The following is a 15,647-nucleotide window of genomic DNA, read 5'->3' on the forward strand; positions in this document are numbered from 1 at the left end:
ACCCTTAAATAACGCGCGTTCTGTCGCTGCCCATCCGACATGCTCAGTGGTCAGTCACAGTGTTGTGATAATTCCTGTATATTACGATGAGCATCTTTATCTTACTTATATGTCAAGTGATTCTGTACGAAAGGTACATTCAGTCAGTTATTAGTTGAAGCCAGTCTCATCCGATTTCCACTGCTGCTGTTGAAGGAGTCCCATAACCACTTTATTAGTATAAAATAGAATAGAATGGGGCAATTTCGTTCCATCTCCTCCTTGGAGTTGGCGTGGCGTTACGCAAAATAGAATAGAATGGGGCAATTTCGTTCCATCTCCTCCTTAGAGTTAGCGTAGCGTTACGCAATTCTGCTCGAGGCTGGGGTCAAAATCCACGCGCTCCTGCGTGACGCATCGTATGCTCCTCAGCTTTCATAGGTAATGTTCATTGGTAGAGCTCTGCTCTACTACTCTGTTACGTCAGTCTAAATACGAGTCGACAGCAAACGCGTGACCGTTGAGACAGGGTTCGATTTATCTCTTCTTCTTTTTTTGTTTTACCAACGGCCTTGTCACAGTGGTAACATCGGTTCCCGTCAGATCCCCGGAGTTAAGTGCTGTCGGGCTGGGCTAGCACTTGGTTGGGTGACCATCCGGTCTGCCGAGCGCTGTTGGCAAGCGGGGTGCACTCAGCCCTTGTGAGGCAAACTGAGGACCTACTTGATTGAGAAGTAGCGGCTCCGGTCTCATAAACTGACATACGGCCGGGAGAGCGGTACTGTTGGGCCTTCATGACGTGTTCGGACGGAGTTTAGTTTTAGAGTACTAAAATTTTAATATTCTCATTTAAAGTTTGTAAACTTTTCAAGATTGTTATTTCTTCTTGATTTATTGTTCTACAGATCTTCGCCTGAATATGTCTCTTTTAGTACCACGAAACCCGTGTTGGTCCAACAATAAAGGACTGAATACAACTGAAGCGGTTTACTAATACTCAAGATGACTACCCATATCTGTTACCCTCTCTACCAGGTCGTCTGCACTTCAATAGCGACTTTTGTTTTTGTGTGCCTTAGCCCTTCTACTCCCGTCATATTAGAGTGGAAAGCTGTGATTTCTCATCTTATCAGTCTACCTAATTTTCAGTATCCACAGCATCACATCTCAAACAATTTGATGCTCTTCTTTCCCTGTCTTCTCACACTCAAAGATTCACTACCTTACAATGCCGTGCTCCAAACGTACATTCTCATAAATTTCTTCTTCAAATAAAGTCAACGTTTGATACTAGTAGAGCCGGCCGGGGTGGCCGAGCGGTTCTAGGCGCTACAGTCTGGAACCGCGCGACCGCTACGGTCGCAGGTTCGAATCCTGCCACGGGCATGGATGTGTGTGATGTCCTTAGGTTAGTTAGGTTTAAGTAGTTCTAAGTTCTAGGGGACTGATGACCTCAGAAGTTAAGTCCCATAGTGCTCAGAGCCATTTTTTGATACTAGTAGACTTATTTTGGCTAATTTAGCATATATGATTTGGCTGTCTGTCTAGTCACCACATTAGTCAGTCGATGTTGTGATAAAAGTCCAGCGATATCTCCGACCTTTTTGTAAATACAGGGCTGGACAAAACCATGTTAACGCCGCGAGAAATGAATCCTTGAACTCAAATGCAGACGCTAACCAAGCTCGCAGGTTGTGCTGTTGTATTTAACCACGAATGGCACCTCGGAATGGCAAGAACAGCATTCTGTGTTGTTGTGAGTGCATTACTTCGGAGCTAAGTAAATTTGAACGTGAGCAAATTGTTAATGTTCGTATGGTGGGCTCTTCCGTGACCAAGGGAGCTGAAATGTTTTGTGTTTCAATAGGTACGGTATCGTAGATTTATACAGCATACTCGGAAAGCGGAAGATGTTGAGTGATCGAGACAGACGCTCACTGAAGAGAATTTCGATGAAAAATAAGATGACGAGAGCTGAAAAAGTCATTCCAGAGCGGAAGGTTGCGTCAGCAGAATACGAGGGGACCTCCATAACCATGGCGAGCTGGAATTCCAAAACCACATGCCCATAACAGGAAGACGTGGTGCCGAATGGAAGAAAACCACTGTTTCCAACTTCTGGTCGAGAATACGTCCCAAGAGTGGAATATAGCGGGGTTTGGTGATGATTTGGGTAGCGATGACTCTCTTGGGGGCTCTGTAATGTGGCTTTACTGCCCAGCATTATGTGACCGTTTTGGCTGATCAGATCCGTCCTAGGCTACGAAGTTTGTTCCCCAGCTGTGATGCTGTGTTCCAAGACAATAGGAGACCTGCTCAGACATCTCGCATCGTCCAGGGCTTTTTTTGTCTGCCCTTGCCACAACAGTCGCTAGAGTTCAATACTACTGAGCATATGTGTCTTTCTTCGCAGGGAAGGGAGCGTCATCACTATCCACCCCCATCGTCGTTGCCTGGACGTGACAGTATTTTTCAGGAAGAATGCTACAAAATTCCCTTGACCACAATAGAGGCCTGCATTTATGCATTCATCGACGATTAGAAACTACACTACTGCCCATTAAAATTGCTACACCAAGAAGAAACGCAGATGATAAACGGGTATTCATTGGACAAATATATTATACTAGAACGGACATGTGATTACATTTACACGCAGTTTGGATGCATAGATCCTTAGAAATCAGTACCCAGAACAACCACCTATGGCCGTAATAACGCCCTTGATACGCCTGGGCACTGAGTCAAACAGAGCTTGGATGGCGTGTACAGGTACAGCTGCACATGCAGCTTCAACACGATACCACAGTTTATCAAGAGTAGTGACTGGCGTATTGGGACGAGCCAGTTGCTCGGCCACCACTGACCAGACGTTTTCAATTGGTGAGATATCTGGAGAATGTGCTGGTCAGGGCAGCAGTCGAACACTTTCTGTATCCAGAAAGGCCCGTACAGGACCTGCAACATGCGGTCGTGCATTATCATGCTGAAATATAGGTTTTCGGAGGGATCGAATGAAGGGTAGAGCCACGGGTCGTAACACATCTGAAATGTAACGTCCACTGTTCAAAGTGTCGTCAATGCGAACAAGAGGTGACCGAGACGTGTAACCAATGGCACCCCATACCATCACGCCGGGTGATACGCCAGTATGGCAATGACGAATACACGCTTCCAATGTGCGTTCACCGCGATGTCGCCAAACACGGATGCGACCATCATAATGCTGTAAACAGAACCTGGATTCATCCTAAAAAATGACGTTTTGCCATTCCTGCATCCAGGTTCGTCGTTGAGTACACCCTCGCAGGTGCTCCTGTCTGTGATGAAGCATCAAGGGTAACCGCAGCCATGGTCTCCGAGCTGATAGTCCATGCTGCTGCAAACGACATCGAACTGTTCGTGCAGATGGTTGTCGTCTTGCAAACGTCCCTATCTCTTGACTCAGAGATCGAGACGTGGCTGCACGCCCCGTTACAGTCATGCAGATAAGATGCCTTTCATCTCGACTGCTAGTTATACGAGGCCGTTGGGATCCAGTACGGCTTTCCGTATTACCCTCCTGAACCCACCGATTCCATATTCTGCTAACAGTCATTGGATCTCGAACAACGCGAGCAGCAACGTCGCTATACGATAAACCGCAATCGCGATAGGCTACAATCCGACCTTTATCAAAGTCGGAAACGTGATGGTACGCATTTCTCCTCCTTACACGAGGCATTACAACAACGTTTCACCAGGCAACGCCGGTCCACTGCTGTTTGTGTATGAGAAATCCATTGGAAACTTTAGTCATGTCAGCATGCTGTAGGTGTTGCCACCGGAGCCAAACTTGTTTGAATGCTGTGAAAAGCTAATAATTTGCATATCACAGAATCTTCTTCCTGTCGGTTAGATTTCACATCTGTAGCAGGTCATCTTCGTGGTGTAGCAATTGTAATGGCCAGTAGTGTGTTATTAAGACATCTGCCTGTGCTACAACTGGTCACGTCCTGACCACCCCTCGTACGTGAGCAGTGTGTGCTTTGTATTTTCAGATTGGTGCCCCATCCCCTCCATTGTATCCTATATTCTGTTACTCAAAGCATTGTTTCTCATTCCAGGCAGATATCACTGTAATCGACAAATATAAAGAGTGCCGGTTTTTGCAATTAAGGAACGACGCATTTCATTTACGATGGAAGTGTAGACCTTTGCATTCTAACGACTGATATTTATGTTCGGAATTTACATTAGTGTAATAAATTTGTTTCCACAGTACAATACGGTTGTCTGTTTTAATATCAGGTTAGAAACTACATTTAGTTTGATCCTGGAACAATGACGTGGATGTTCCCATCGGTATGCTTGATTTTAGTAAATCTCCTTGCCTCTCACCATAATTGCAAAAAAATGGTTCAAATGGCTCTGAGCACTATGGCACGTAACATCAGAGGTCATCAGTCCCCTAGAACTTAGAACTACTTAAACCTACGGACATCACACACATCCATGCCCGAGGCAGGATTATAACCTGCGACCGCAGCGGTCGCGCGGTTCCAAACTGAGGCGCCTAGAACCGCTCGGTCACTCCGGCCGACCATAATTACAATTCACAAGAAACGCTCAAACTGAAGAGCTCCCATTTCGGTACATTTATTAATTCGTACGTGGAATGTATGTATGCGACTTGCCCACAGATTACTAAACCCTCGTAAAATTTGCGATGACAGTTGGTACCAATTAACGGTACCCGCCAAGCTGGTATTGTCAGTATGGTGTGTAAAACAGGGTATTTTGTCCGTATTTGGTAAATGACATACCACTGGAGAGCTTATAATGTTAATCAGCGCCGGCCGATGTGGCCGTGCGGTTCTAGGCGCTTCAGTCTGGAACCGCGTGACCGCTACGGTCGCAGGTTCGAATCCTGGCTTGGGTATTGATGTGTGTGACGTCATAAGGTTAGTTAGGTTTAAGTAGTTCTAAGTTCTGAGGGACTGATGACCACAGATGTTAAGTCCCATAGTGCTCAGAGCCATATGTTAATCAGCTGATGCATAAACTATAAATACGACTTTCTTCGAACAGAATATGGACTAGTAAAATATACGATAGCTTAGTAACAATGAAACATTTCCCACTTCAGGAGTCTATAGTTAAAAGCAAGTCTGGTAGAATGTTTGTCCAAGCATCTCTGATACGTTCTATAATGTTCTGTGGAGTAGTTCGTACTTCTCATACACAGTCAACGCGCACGTTAGGCGGTTGGATGGAAACACACGAAACACACGCCTAGACCAGTCACCTTTATGGTGAGGTTCGAGGGCGGCCACCGAAGATGAAGCATTCAGATGGTTTGGGGGCTCACTATAATCAACTCATTAGGGAGCGGAAAACGATGATACCATACAAGTAGCTTGTTTTCCCGAAATTTTAATATCTCGCCATATTATTTGTGTTGTAGAATCAAATTTACAACACTAAAGTATGTCTTAAACATAAATATCAGCAGTTAGAACACAAGGGTATACATGTATATCGTAAATGGAACTTAGAATCAAATGAGTCGGTTCTTAATTGCAAAACGAGGCACACCTGATATTTGTCGATTACGGCGCCCTTTACCACAAATGGCAAGCAACTGTTTCAGTTGTAACCTCCCCCTCACTTATCGAACTTAATGACTGTGAAAAATTAAACCGTGTGCACCTAATGGAAATTTGGGAAAATCAATCGTCACGGAAGTTAATTTGTCGGTAAAGAGGAGGAAAGGGTTACATCTAAATGAAAGGAAAAATGCAAATCAAATTGGTGAAAATTGATTTTGAGAAAATGGTAAAATTAATAAAGAAAGTAAATGTGCGGTCGTTACGTTAGCGCGCCTTCTTCTCGACACGGTCACCAGGCGAAACGGGCTCTTGATGTGCGCAATCTAATGCTTCCCGTCCGCGACACCGTGTCAGAAACTATCATAGCAAGTCGAGCGCAATTACATGCTGCGAAACCCCGAAAGCGCGGCAACTCGCGGGAGCGTCACACCACACACCTGCTCCACCGCCCTACTCCAGCCAGCCTCCCCCTGCCCGCGCTCCATGCGGCAGAGTTAACACTACCAAACATCCTGAACACTTTGGTTCTCCACACGACCTATCGATGTAATCTTTCAATAGCATAGTTTTCCCTAGGCAAGACTGAGCGTAAAAATATAAATAGTATTTACAAAGCAAACTAATTATACATAAATGCATAAATATATACATACAGACAGTAAAACAATTACAATATATAAAGACACAGAAATATCATATCTTCAGGTAACAAAATAAGGAAAAAAATTTATAGTACAATAGATGGAAATAGGAGGATATGTATTTACGGCATTAACAGTGACCGTACTTTTTTTATGGCGGATAATCCGAAAATGAAATGAAAATGCGGGGGTCAGCATCTGAAAGTACAAAATTGACCTCGCCCATGCAGGAGGGGTGCTTAGGAGGAAGCCAGCTGTAGCGCAGACCGATGTCCCCTTTATCGGTATTAATTTTACACTTAGGTTTTTTCGTACGATGCGATATGTAGTTGTCTCAAGTTAAAACAGACACCCTGCGTGTATACAGGGCGATTCTTATTAACGTTTAAAACCACTGAAGCGATAGAGTTGACTCAGACAATTTAATATAATACAAATGGTTGGCAAATGTTGTTAAATACCCCAGAAGTGGGTGAGAAATGTTGAACATGCCATCATATGACGTATCTCACCGTACGTGCAGCGGTTGGCCATATCTGTCTGTCGCACCTGATCATCCAACCGGTGTCAATTATCCCCGTATGGCTGTGGGCCCACGTACACGGCTTTAGCACGTGAGACTCAGAGTTCGAGTCTTGCGTCTGGCAGGCAGTATTTTTGTCACTGCGTTAGACTGTTATGTATTCATATTTAGGGAAGGTTTACTATTTATTTTCCGGTCTCGCGGTCTGCTCTGGTTTGTTGCAACATACTATACTACAAAACTCTACCGTATTGCGTCACAAGTAATAGAATATAAGCTTCTCAGTTGCGTCGTTTCCATTTAATGACGTACGTTCTCTTTACTACATAATGCCTGTAAACAAAAACAAAAGGGGACAAAAGGAGACACACAATAACAACAGTTCTTACTTGGTTAAAACGATAACATTAATTTTGTAACTTCTACAACGGTTCACGTTTACGAAAGGTGTTCGTAATTTACACTGTTGGCAAGTATTAGATCGCTCAGTCATCACTTCGCGCTCAAGCGTAACCGCTGGTCACGTCATATGTTCAAAATTTCTCATCAGTTTTTGTGGTATTTCCCGACATTTCCGCCCCCATGTGTGTGCGATTACACTACTTGTCCCAGCGTCATCTACGTCTAATTGCCCTGTATATGGACGTGTTTTTGGGCGGTTTCCCACTAAGTGAACAACAGATTAGTATCCGTATCCCTTTTCAATTACATGATTTAGCCACCATTTCAAAAAATTAGAAATATTTCGTTTACTTGCATATGAATAGCACCACCCACAGATAGTTGATGTATACATATTCCGAGCTGAGTGGCGGGGGGGGGGGGGGACAAGCTGATGCAGCAAAATGACGTAAGAATAACAATAAGATATATAAAACCTTAAAATATAATTTCCTAAAAACCAACTAACATCGTGAGAGGACTCAATATTAAATTTAAGGCCGGGAGAGCTGGACATACAGCCCGATACCGATCCGGCGATGACGAACAGTTTAGTTTTGCAGAAGTTATTGGCACCAGAGAGGCAATTCTGATGTAGCGGTTGATAATGGAAGCAAGAATAATGAAAAATCAAAAACGCTCATAAGATTCGTCGACCCAGAGAAAGCATTTGACACTGTAAAGATGTCCGAAATTCTAGAAAAATAGGGATAAGCTATAAGGACAGATGGTTAATATACAATATGTACAAGAGTCAAGAGGGAATACTAAGAGTGGACGACCCAGAACGATGGAGGAGGTCGAATTAAAAAGCTTGTAAGACAGGGATGTAGTCTTTCGCCCCTACTATTCAATCTGTACAACGGAGATGCAGTGATGGAAATAAAAGAAAGGTTCAGGAGTGGAATAAAATTCAAGGTGAAAGCATTTCAATGATACGATTCGCTGGTGACATTGCTATCCTGGAAGTAAACTAGAATTACATGATATGCTGAATGGAATGAACAGTCTAATGAGTACAGAATATGGGCTGAGAGTAAATCGAAGAAAGACGGAAGTAATGAGAAGTAGCAGAAATGAGAACAGCGAGAAACTTAACATCAGGATTGATGGTCACAATTCAAATGATTCCAATGGCTCTAAGCAGTATGAGACTTAACATCTGAGGTCATTAGACTTAGAACTACTTAAAAGTGACTACGCTAAGGACATCACACACATCCATGCCCGAGGCAGGATTCGAACCCACGACCGTAGCAGCAGCGCGGTTCCGGACTGAGGCGCCTAGAACCGTTCGACCCTAGCGGCCGGCGATTGATGGTCATGAACTAGATGAATTCAAGAAACTGTACTACCTAGACAGCAAAATAATAAAGGGCGGACGCAGAAAGGGGGACATGAAAAGCGGACTAGCAGCGGCAAAAAGGGCATTCCTGGCCAAGAGAAGTCTACTAGTATCAAAAACAGGTCTTAATTTGAGGAAGAAATTTCTGAGAATGTATGTTTGGACAAAACACAGTGTGGCAGTGAAACAAGAGCATGGGGAAACCGGAACAGAAGAGAAGAGAGGCATTTGAGACGTGGTGCTACGGACGAATGTTGAAAATTAGGTGGGCTGATAAGGGATGAGCAGATTCTGCGCGGAATCGGAGAGGAAAGTGGCAAACACTAGCTGGGAGAAGCGACAGGATGATAGGACATTAAGGAACGACTTCCACAGTACTAGAGTGAGATGTGGATGGCAAAAACTGATGACAAAGACAGAGATTTGCAATACATCCAACAAATAATTGAGGACGCAGGTTGCAAGTGGTACTCTGAGATGAAGAGGTTGGCACAGGAGAGGAATTCGTGGCGCATCAAACCAGTCAGAAGACTGATGACTCAAAAAAAAATATCCAGACAAAATAACATAAACTATAAAACATGTCTATGTGTATACATGCAATGTCATTCAACTACGAACTGCGGCAGGACGCCATCAATACAAGAGTGTACAAGTGACTGACGTCAACGATGTAGGCCAGCAATTATGTGCATATGCCCGAGACTGACCCACGTCCTCTTACAATCGCTTCGTATCCATCGCTGCTCCAGCGAAATGGGATAAACTGTTTCCAGAATATGAACAAGTTGGTTCTTCAGTGCAGTAAATCTCTCTCTCTCTCTCTCTCTCTCTCTCCCTCTCTCTCTGCATGTGTGTGTGTGTGTGTGTGTGTGTGTGTGAGAGAGAGAGAGAGAGAGAGAGAGAGACAGACAGAGAGAGAGAGAGGACAAGAAGACATCGGAACGCGGTGAAGGACGGTAGCGGTGAAGGACGGTAGCGGCGAGTCCATCGCGAAATTGCGGCCCTCTTCTTTTTGTGCCATTAACGCGGCTGCTCTCGTGGCCGGAGACGGCTGCGCTTAGCGGCTACCGGCCTCCCGAAAGCAGCGCTCTTCTTTTTCTTTTGTTGTAACTCGGGATCGGAAATCCAATTATTTGCTCTACGCACTATTCCCCTTAACGAGAGACCAGCATTCTGCTGTATCCGCCTCTAGCCATGCGGAGACGACGACGATGACTCTGCGGAATGTACGTCAAATTGTTCGACTGTTTCAAACTTCGAGTAGCTTAATGACAAGTGATTCTGAAGCAGAAAAGGGAGGAACGGTTTGTGTGAAAATCTCGGGAAAGCCCAACTGCGCTCTTCATTCTCTAATGTCTCGGTTCGCCGTTGTAGTGATGTTGCTGTCAGGTAAAGTGGAATTTGTTTAACAGTCGACAACACTATTAAGTTCCTTTTATTATTTTATCATCTAGATGGTGATTTTTTTGTCTTTCAAAATGTATCTGCTAAATGTTGCCTTCTTTTTTTTCGGCTTCTTTATCCTACATTTGCAGATATACAAGTTCTGTATGTTAATTACCGTCTTTTGCAACCGTAATAAAAGTCTTTTTAAGTCCAAACGCTTTTCGATTTATTCTGAAGGATCTTCAACGGTAACTGTAAAAATATGGTTTGTTTCTCTTACAAGCTTATTTGTTAGGATCATGAGCAGCTCGCATGCACTTCTTACTACTACAAAAAATTTTAATTATTATGGTTACTCACGGCTCTTTTCTTTTTTTTTTTTTTTACTCCATTCTTCTTGTTCTTCCATGTGTGTTTCGTGTATTTCTTCGGTTCTACCACACAACAGTTTCATTGCACTAAATATATTCACGTTTCTTTGTTGAGAGGAACCACTGCCTGTTTTGCAGTTGCAGGATACGTTCGTCATATATTTGTTTTGGTAATGGTGAACGCATCTCAGAACAGACCGTCCCACCACCATCAAAACAGACCAATGACGAACGCACCCTGCAACAGCAAAATCAAAACACACAAAACTGCGAGATGCAATACAAAAACGTGAATATATTTAGTGCAGTAAAAGTTCTGTGTGCTACAACCCAAAAAATACACCGGGAAGAACAAGAAGAATGAAATAAACAACAAAAACGGTAACTATAAGAATATTACATATTGTAATTTAGATTGGTATTTCGTATTTTAAGGTTCAGATAAAAGTATTAATGTTTTTTTATTATTTTCTCTTCCATATTTTTTCAGCTGAACTTCATTTGTTAATTTAAGTGGTGGTCGTAATAAAGTCTACCTCGTTAGTAGTAGATGTGAATTGACAACCAGTGTCTTATTCCATAAATTATAACATTTCGGCAGTGCAGGCCTCTGACCAATCAATTTCTCTGTGTGGGTAGCAACAATGATCTCAACAATGATTCATTTCTCTTAGATTTCTGATTTTTTCTTGTTCCTTCTTAGTCAATGCCATTTTTTCCTGTGTTAGAGACAACTTTAATTGAAAATGTACTGTCGCTCCCTTACTGAGACAGAAGAATTAGACATTTCAGAAGAATCTATAAATTCTGAAATTGAATTTGGTGACAGTGATGAACTGGTGAGTGAAACAGAAGAGCAATGTGCTGTGCACGAGTGTGTAGACAGTGATGTTTTACAGACAGACTCTGAAGACGAACTCTGGGCACCTGTAGCGGACGATTATAACGCGCCTGGTGAGGTCAGTAAGAAGTATTTTACAAACACTGGAAAAGTTGTTACGTCCAGCCAAACCTCCTCTTATCAGAAGGCGACTAGGGCAAAACATAGTGAAAGAGCAAGGAGGCATAACAAATGAAGGTAAAGTAGGAACAATAAGAGAGGCATTTGAAAAGATTTTTTCTTCAGAAATTGTTAACATCATAATAAAGCGTACCAATGAAGAAACATTGAGACAGAACTTACCCAAAACAGGTAGACTTGAATTCATAGCTTATATAGTATTACTTATTATTAAGGGGAAGGAGGGCGATAGTAAGTCACCTGTTCCCGATTTATGGTCCAACATTTCAGAAAGGTTTTTTCATAATGAGAGTTTCACTATGCAGCGGAGTGTGCGCTGATATGAAACTTCCTGCCAGATTAAAAAAGTGTGCCGGATCGGGACTCGAACTCGGGAACTTTGCCTTTCGCGGGCAAGTGCTCTACCATCTGAGCTACCCAAGGACGACTCACGCCCGGTCCTCACAGCTTTACTTCTTCCATTATCTCGTCTCCTACCTTCCAAACTTCACAGAAGCTCTCCTGCGAACCTTTCAGAACTAGCACTTCCGGAAGAAAGGAATTGCGGAGACATGGCTTAGCCACAGAAAAAAATGGCTCTGAGTACTATGGGAATTAACATCTCAGATCATCAGTCCCCTAGAACTTAGAACTACTTAAACCTAACCAACCTAAGGACATCATTCACATCCATGCCCTAGGTAGGATTCGAACCTGCGACCGTAGCAGTCCCGCGGTTCCGGACTGAAGCGCCTAGAACCGCTCGGCCACCGCGACCGGAGCTTAGCCACAGCCTGGGGGATGTTTCCAGAATGAGATTTTCACTCTGCAGCGGAGTGCGCGCCGATATGAAACTTCCTGGCAGATTAAAACTGTGCGCCAGACCGAGACTCGAACTCGGGACCTTTGCCTTTCGCGGGCAAGTGCTCTACCATCTGAGCTACCCAAGCACGACACACGCCCCGTCCTCACAGCTTTACTTCTGCCAGTATTTCGTCTCCTACTTTCCAAACTTCACAGAAGCTCTCCTGCGAATCTTGCAGAACTAGCACTTCCCCTTATTTATTTACACTAACGAGCACAGGCATGAGAAATTTTACAGAAGGTAAATGAACATCACGAATAAACATCAGTACACTTGGATACATCAGTTCACACCGATTACAAATTAGTCTCTGGGACGTCAGCCGCAATGGGAACGGAAGAAAAGATATTGTCGACAAGAATCGCGTTCGAATATACTTATACGTGCTACAGAAATTATTGCTTGGGATATACTGTTAGGGGAGATAAGATATACAAGGAAGCCAATGTTATCCATTTGGCACTTCAATGAGCAGTCTCACACAAAAACTCACTGTACAGGTGGTAGAACGGTCAGGACGTACGAGTTTGGCGTTCAGGGCTGATGTCAGATAATAGAACAGGCAGTTGGCTCAAATAAAAAGAGTATATATTAAGGGTACAACTGTATGTCCTAAGCCATCAGTTATCGAATTTTGTGAACCATTAGCTTGGAAACTTTTTAACACACCAACTTACAATTTTCCATAATTATTGAATGCACTAAACTAGAATTATTACTAAAATTGTATTGTGGGGCATGTTGCCTTTTTTTTCAAACACTCAATTTTTTGACAGAGTTTTGTAAATAAATGAACATAAAAAAAACTCAGGATACTTTAATTGTTCTAGTTCCATGTGTGTTGAATCGCACACTTGGCCTGCTGTGAAAATTTCATGTCTCTACCATCAGTACTTTTTTAGAAAACGGGTCATTTATTGCAAAAAATGTAGTTCTGAGGTTTAAAACTTTTTTATTACGAATTCTTATACAGACTTACATTTCTGCGTCTTTTATGCACTAGAATTGACCTGGCCCATAGGTTGTGTCTTCTTCAGTGTCACAACACCCCAGTGCTTGTCTCCTCCTTTTCTTTCTTGTTTCTTTTGTCATTTGCTGAGCAGCTAACTCTGCTTCACTTACACGAAGCTCATCCAGTTCCCGCAGTCCCTTAGCTACGTTCTGTCCAAATCTTACCCCTAACTTTTCCAGAACCTTAAGTCGTTCGGAGTTTACACCATTAAAAGTCTTTACAGCATCAGACACAACTTTAGAGTCATAAGGCCAACAAATGCATTTTTAGGCACACGGCACCAGACAACATTATTGAATGACTCATGCACATTCTGGGTCTTCCCATCTAAACACTTCTTTAGCAGCTCAGGATTTGCTAAATCTCTATAAATAGGTTTTATTGCCTCCATTACTGCCAAAGGAAGACAACGTTTATGTGTAAATTCATGCAGGGTGCCAGAAAATCAGCTTGCATTTTACATCAAGTGTTTGGTAGAGGTGTACACAAAGCATGACATGGCTTTTCATCGGTTGAAATTCGGTGAAAGAAAGTGTCTTTACAATCTGTTGATTGGGTACCAGTACGAACTCCTACCACCGATCAGTTCTGTGAAAACTGCACATCAATAGCACTTTCCATATGCGCACTACTTGCGGTGGAAGTTTCAGGTAATTAATCCTCTATACTGTAAACAATAATGACCTTAATCACTCCCTTGGGCTACCCCAAAATTATATTTACATTCGTCGATTTCGTTCCGTTAAGAACGCGTTTTCTATCTGTTGCTAAACATGAATCCAGTAGAGCATTTTGAGCCATGAAAAATGCACAAGGAAATAGATGGAACAGTCGATCAAACATTTCGTGACTAATGAAAAACTATAATAGACGCACGTGTGTATGACAGATACTGCAATTAAAAACAATCAAAAGTTATCAATTATTAGCCGACAAGGAACCACCACTTTAAACACGATGTAGTGTTAATTTGCAACTTTTAAATGGTCCGTTGAAAGAAAAACTAGTTTTAGGTGAATAAATATACAGGCTGATTTTCACTGACGTTTAAAATCCCCGACGCGACATAGATGACGCTGAGAAAAGTAATTTAGTATAACACACATGGGGTCGCAAATGTCTGGAAATACCACAAAAATAGATGAGAAATTTTTAACATGTGACGTCACCAGACGTCTCGCCGCACCTGCAGCTGTTGGGCTTGGGCATGAAGGGATGACTGAGTGCTGCAATACCTGCATTCGAGCAAACGGTGCAAATTTCGAACACCTTTTGTAAATGTTGTCTGTTGTAAACTTAGAAGTTACAAAATGATCGTCCTCGCTGTAAACAAGTAAAAGCTTCTCTTATTTTGTGTTTCTTTGCTTTTGTCCCTCTTTTTGTTTGTTTGTAGACAGTACTCATTTATTTGTGACTCAATACGATACGGTTTTGTTGTGCTGTACTTTGCGATAAGCCAGTGGAGGCCGCGAAAACGGTAAATAAAATAACAAATTTTCCTTCAATGTAAATATATAATTACCTAACACAATGTAAAAAATATTGCCTGCCAGACGTAAGATTCGAACCCTGAGCTCCCCACACGAAAATCGCGCACGTGGGCCCAGAGCCACACCGACGTCAGTGTTTGGTTGTGATGATGAGGGGCAAAGGCCGATAGACTAAAGTGCTGGACGCGTGGCGAGCTGCGTCATCTGGTGACGTCACATGTTCAACATGTCATCCACTTTCGGGATATTTCCGGACATTTGCGACTCCATGCGTCTTGTACTAAATTAACGTGTCTCAGCGCCATCTACATCTCTTTGGAGGTTTTTAAACGTTAAGAAGAATCGCCCTACATATTACAATAGCGTTAGGTGATTTCTTGATGTCCTACTCAAAGAAAGTACTTCATATACGTTTTGGAGAAGTGGCCAAACGACATTGATTTAATTTATGGCTATCCGTCCTGTTACATGAACGAGGGGCTTAGCTGATGACATATATATGAGAAATAGCACCACCACAGCTGTAACTTGAGAATGCCTTTATTGCCTCAAATGACTAGCTTCGGCGGCACATTACTGCCATCCTCAGGCTCCACCACTGCCAAAAGAGTACTAGAGTTCCTTGGCGCATTTATTGTGGAGTGTCGAGCAGAGACTCCTGAGGAAAGCTAGCCCACAAGTACTAGTAACAAGATCTCCACAATAAATGCGCCAAGGAAATCTAGTACTCTTTTGGCAGTGGTGGTGCCTGAGGTTGGCGTAATATGCCACCGAAGTTAGCAGTGTGAGGCAATAATGATATTCTCAGGTTACAGCTGTGGTGGTAATTTTTCTCGCAGACTCTGATTTAATTTAGAAAATTACGTTTCAATAGTGCTATGTCAGAATTTGTTTAGACACGCCACAGCCTGCGTCATTGAAAATGTGTCCTTCTGACGCTGCTGGGAAGCGAGGGAAACAGAACGTCTGTTAGATTCGATAGCGGGAACTCGACTCTCGG

General features: G+C 42.9%; 1 protein-coding gene across 2 annotated transcripts in view; it reads left to right on the plus strand.

The window, feature by feature from the left end:
* Window positions 1-15,647, plus strand: part of LOC126235920 (adenylyl cyclase 78C-like) — a 751,097-nt gene that overhangs the window by 138,374 nt on the left and 597,076 nt on the right. The gene's annotated exons all lie outside the window — the stretch shown is intronic.

The sequence above is a fragment of the Schistocerca nitens genome, chromosome 2 (genome assembly GCF_023898315.1).
Source record: "Schistocerca nitens isolate TAMUIC-IGC-003100 chromosome 2, iqSchNite1.1, whole genome shotgun sequence".
NCBI lineage: Eukaryota > Metazoa > Arthropoda > Insecta > Orthoptera > Acrididae > Schistocerca > Schistocerca nitens.